The sequence below is a fragment of the Aotus nancymaae genome, unplaced genomic scaffold, assembly GCF_030222135.1.
Source record: "Aotus nancymaae isolate 86718 unplaced genomic scaffold, 86718_ANA_hifiasm-v0.15.2.pri h1tg000025l, whole genome shotgun sequence".
Lineage (NCBI taxonomy): Eukaryota > Metazoa > Chordata > Mammalia > Primates > Aotidae > Aotus > Aotus nancymaae.
The window spans coordinates 20,199,433-20,205,138 of NW_026988438.1; the positions used below are offsets into that span (position 1 = coordinate 20,199,433).

Genomic DNA, 5,706 nt, shown 5'->3' on the forward strand with positions numbered 1-5,706 from the left:
AACTCTGTGAATAGAGGGTTCAAATTAAACAACTTTGGAGTCTTCTGAAATGGGACAAATATCCTACCTTCTTCCCTAGTGCTTGCTCCTAAGGATGTCAGGCAGGGTGCATCCTGTGTCCCTGACAAAGGCCCAGGGGCAGAAAGTAGCCATGAGTTCAGAAATAAAATCCTTTTGAAGAAAAGAATATCTATATTGGCATTTTAGGATCACATGGGTTCATTAGGAAGCCTGATTTCAATCATTATTTATGCTTAAAATTTAAAACTTATCTTTTAAAAATATTTGGATCATAGCAATCAATATTTTAAACTAAATTTTAAATGGCCATTGAGCTAGGTTTATAGTGCCTAAAATAGCTAACAGAATGCCCAAGTATATGTAAATACTAAAAGTTTTATCTTTTTATATGAATTACTATAGGTAAATTATGAAATCAAGACTATTGGGCATTATGAAGAGGAAAATGCCCTATTACCATGGCAAATTGTAGTAGATGGTGTGCAGACAGACTAGGTGATAAAGACTCTCTCCCTAACCTACCTTTAGTCATGCTCCTCTGAACTTTCTTCTCAACTACGCCTTAGGGTGTCCATTTCATCTTTGCATTGCCCAGTTCTAGTAGGAATGTTGCTAAGTCAGTTTAGCAATAATTGTCTATCCTCAATATCTGATTACATTCCTCATTCCCCACTCTTAATATCTTATCACCCAGGCCTACATTCAGCAAGAATCTGTCAAATAGGTTTAGCCAGAACTACCCCTAGCCTCGGATATTTTCTCTTAGTAATTTTCTATCCATTGATCCTCATCCTGCTCCTTGACTGTAAAGCCCCACTGTCTTTGCAGTGTTTGGAAGGGAGCCTAGTTCGTTGCTAAGGTCTCCCTCACCCCATTGCAGTTGTTCCTGAATACAATCTTTAACTACTGTCCAGTTCTTGTTTCCTTTGACATATGTAACCTTGAGAATAACTCAATACGTGTTTTTCAAATCTCATGCCATTATGTCTTTAATCCATAGAATTAAGTATTATTAGTAAGTCAATTTGAATTCTTGCCTTGTCACGTTGTACTTACAGGGCTGTATTTGCTTTTGATAATGGTTGTGGACCATGCATTAAGTATTAGGGAAGAAAGAAATGTAAAGTTGAGAAAGAATATAAGACAATCTAGTTCCTTGAATAAACACTGTTTGGAAATTGGTAAATAAGCCAGTAGTTATTACTTAAATCAAGTCATGACAAACGATAGCAGTATGAATGTGTTCCCTGTCCATCTGCTTCCTGATCCCTGGGTTTGGCCTGGCTGGCCTCATAGTTGCCTCTGCCTTAGTAGAGAATAAAAAATCAGGGGAGGTCAGTAAGGGTCAGGAATTGTCCTAACTCAAAAACTCTGGGTAAAGAGATGTTCAGGAACCCTTCTCTTTCCATGTCCGATTATAGATCAGGGTGCACAATGAAAGAGCAATGAAAATTCTCAGTGCACAATAGTAATTGGCAAGTTAGCAGAGTTCAAAATCCAACTGTAGAATATTCTTGCAAAACCTTATTTCCACTGGCTGTCATTATCAGGCCTTGATTCTTGGAGGTGGTCTGGTGGAGTCAGAAGAGCAAAGGCCTTGGGGCAGAGACCTGTGGTCCCCTCATACTATCTCTGTTGCGTGTTAACCACCAGAATATAATGCATACAATGTATTCCTCTGTGCTTCAGTTTTCTTATCTGCAGACAGTGTACTATGTGAAAGATTCACAGAGCAGGGCCCTTTTTATGCACTCAGCAGATGAGACTGAGCACTTAACTATTGTGCCACATATAAAACTAGGCACTGTGATACTGTAGTGGAGCTTAGAGTCTGGCTGGAAACAGGAAAATAAAGCTGCAAATAACACAATCATCAATTTTTAATCACTATAAATTAAAAAAAAAACACAGTCTTGAGATAAAATGGTAACTATAAAACCCTACATCAGGTGGGATGATTAGATTAGTCATCTTTTTAAGTCTAGACCTAACAGATTAGAAACAGCTTTTAACCTTTAACCTCTGTCTTTAGCCCCTTAAAACATTGATGTCCTTTACAGGAAAATAGAATCTTCAAGGCTTGAGAGTATGCCAGAAAGAGAGGGTGTTGGGGTTGGATTAGGTGTGACCCTGTGAGTTATGAGAAGGAGTTTGGATTTTAATGTAAATTGGGTGGAGAATGAATTAACACATGGTTAGCATAAAATATATGGTAATTATTATCATTAGTTTTGCAATCTGACTTTTATGGGATCTCAGTCATGTTTTACAAAAGAAAAAGGAAAATAAGTACATTGTAGGTAACACACACACACACACATACACACGCAAATGAAATTTCATCAAATAGCAATAGTCCTATTAATGTTTTAGGCAACAATTTAGTCAGCTGTTTTCTTCAATTAAAACGCAAACTGGTATATAACAAAATAATGCCTCCATAGAGGTTTTTAAAATTTTATTACACAATTACCAGCCTTTCATCTACTTCTTTAAGATACAGGGACCCTTTTAAAATGTTGCTTATATCTACTTAGGGAAATGCAGTGGTTATTGAAGTTGAAGTACAATTAGGTCAATTTCTCTATAAATAATACATATAACTAAAAGTCTCCAGGCCTAAAGCAAAAAAAATATATATTCATAATGTGACAGTTATCAAAATTAGGCCTAAAGATTAAGGGAAGAACACATGAAACATTCAATGGAATGGTCAGGATATTCAAAAAAGTAGATGTGTGTATGTATACACACACATACATAGACACATATCCGTACATACATACACATAACACACGTGTAATACATATATTACATTTACATAATACATATATGTATATATGTATGTATATGTGTATATGCATGTATGTGTGTATACATATATATATCTACTTTTTCTAATATTCTGACATATATATACATATATATTATGCATATGCCATACATGTATTACATGTGTGTGTTATGTGTATATATGCATGCATATGTGCATATGTATGTATATGTGTGTATATATGTGTATATATATGTGTGTGTATATGTATGTATGTGTATATGTTTGTATGTATGTGTGTATATATGTAAGCATACCTAGAACACAGCCTAAGGAAGTTGCTAAGCCATCATTTTCCCGTCCATTTGTTACTTGTTACATATTTATCTGTGGCTGTCAATCTTCAATACAGAAGTAGAAGAAATACTATGATTTGAAAGTTTAAAGGTAACTCCATTCCTTTTCTGTTTCAGTCAGCTTATTTTAAATGAAATATAACAGAAATACTTTTATTTTCAACTCTTTGTGAATTCTCTGTAAAATTGGGTTGTTTTAATGCGTGTGTTGGAGAGGACAAAGTATGGAAAGGGAGGGACAAGAGAGTGTACCAGGGACAGAACTGTGATATAAATAGAGATTACAAGTCTAATTAAATGTACCTGTCCATACAGAGTTCCTTAAGTAACAAGACAACCTTCTAGAGGACGTCTGTAGGAACAACGAAAAACTTGAATAGTTATCAAAAATTTCAGCAAGTAGTTTTGGCTTTCTGAAAGTCTGTGAGTTGCCCATACTGATTTCCATGTTTTGAACAATTAACAAGAAAATAAAAATTAGCAGGACATGGAGGACTACATAGTCAAGACAATAGGAAACTACATCCAAGGATCTTGAGTAATGCCCCAGGATTAGAAAATTTCCTGAAGACTTCAACTCAAAAGAGACATTGTTATTTTTCTTTTTACTTTTTTTTTTTTTTTTTTTTTTTGAGACAGAGTCTCAATCCATCACCAGGCACCAGGCTGGAGTGCAGTGGTGTGACCTCGGCTCACTGCAACCTCCGCCTCCCGGGTTCAAGCAATTCTCTTGCCTCAGCCTCCTGAGTAGCTGGGACTACAGGCACGTGCCACCACGCCCAGCTAATTTTTTATTTTTAGTGGAGACGGGGTTTCACCGCGTTGGCCAGGATGGTCTCGATCTCTTGACCTCGTGATCCACTTGCCTCGGCCTCCCAAAGTGCCAGGATTACAGGCGTGAGCCACCGCGCCTGGCCTGTTATTTTTCTTTTTAAGATCCGTTTAAGGCCGACATATTGTACAATTTTGCCTTTACTGTATTGTTTTATTCTCAAGGACCTGACTTTGTGATCAGTGTCCTATAAAGGAAATTTGCAAAACTTGGCCTTATGCTGCTGTGAGAATGTAAAAAAAAAAAAATGTTTTACTGTAGCAATCTATCAGGAAAATTTATCCACATTTGATTCTCCTGTAGTGTATAGGGACCCTGGGAATTTAAGTGTGACTCCTTTCTTAATCACTAGTATCTCCTTGGCTTTGTTTCTTTAGTCCACTCTTAATGGTTGATGACGAGGAGTCACTAAGCAAAGTACACATGGAGCCAGAATATGCTTCTGACATGCAGAGCTTTCAACTGAAGGGTTACTTTCCACAGAGGTTCCTAAATGGAATACTGCAGTGATGAAGTTGCAGACAGTGACCTTTCTAAAACCCAAATCTGATTTTGGTATTTCCCTACTTAAGAGCTATTGGGAGCTCCTCATTGCACTTTGAATGATGTCCAAATCCCTTGATAAAGTTTATAAGGCTTTGCATGTCCTCTGCTTCTTTTCCAACTCATCTCTCACCATTCAAGCCTAGAGCTCTTCCTCTCAGAAACAACAACTGTCCTATTTTCCTGGTACACATTGACCTCACCCCTCCAAGCTACTGCACATTTGCTATCCAGGGTCCTCTTTTCCCTTCTTCATACCTAGATCAGCCCTACTTTGTCCAGGATACAGGCCACGTGTTTCTTCCTACTTGATGCTTTCCTTGATCCTCCAGGGTGAGATAGACATCTTTCCTATTTGCTTTAATGCCTGTTATATTCCACATCCCAATACTTTTCATACTGCATTGCACATGGCTCTTCATTGTTCTGTGACCTGTTAACTCTAATGGGGTGGGGATTCTATCTGTTTCATTCACTCCGGTATCACTATGCCTAGCACAGATTAGTGCCCTGTGAATGTTGTTTGAATGAGTGAATACATAAATGAAATGATCCATCCTTGTGAAATTCTACCAATTTTAAACATATATACTTGTGCTTGCTTCAGCAGCACGTATACTAAGACTGGTATGATACAGAGAAGATTAGCATGGCCCCTGAAGAAGGATGACATGCAAATTTTTGAAGCGTTTCATTTTTTTTAAATAAATTCTGGAGATTTATTGTATGGCATGGTAATTATAGTTAGCATTAATGTATTCATTATATACTTTAAAATTGCTTAAAGAGTAGATCTTAAATGATCTACTGCAAAAAATTGGTTAAGTATGACTGAAAATGAATATATTCATTTTTATTCATTTCACAATGTATATATAAATCAAAATCTCCCTGTGTATGTAAATATATACAGTTTTCATTCGTCAGACTTCTGTAAAGCTGTGGTGGCAGGGAAGGAAAAAACAATATGGCAAAAATATCAATATATAAATATCTATAAATACACTTATACTTAAAATATAAGGCAATCTGATAATTATTTCATTTATTTCCTTTTCTTAACATTTTTAGCCTCAGCTTATCTATCAACAGCTTGCTCTGTTTCACTCAGAGACATAGTTAGAATGTCCTAATTTTAATTTGTACAATTTTTCTTCTGAGTGTGAATTCTTGTTAGCCGA

The 5,706-nt window shown here is 36.4% G+C and overlaps 1 non-coding gene across 1 annotated transcript; it reads left to right on the plus strand.

The window, feature by feature from the left end:
* Positions 1–5,119: 5,119 nt before the first annotated feature.
* On the plus strand, positions 5,120–5,226 carry LOC135276566 (U6 spliceosomal RNA). The gene has a single exon (XR_010344127.1). It is a non-coding gene; the product is annotated as a U6 spliceosomal RNA (small nuclear RNA).
* Positions 5,227–5,706: the final 480 nt, after the last annotated feature.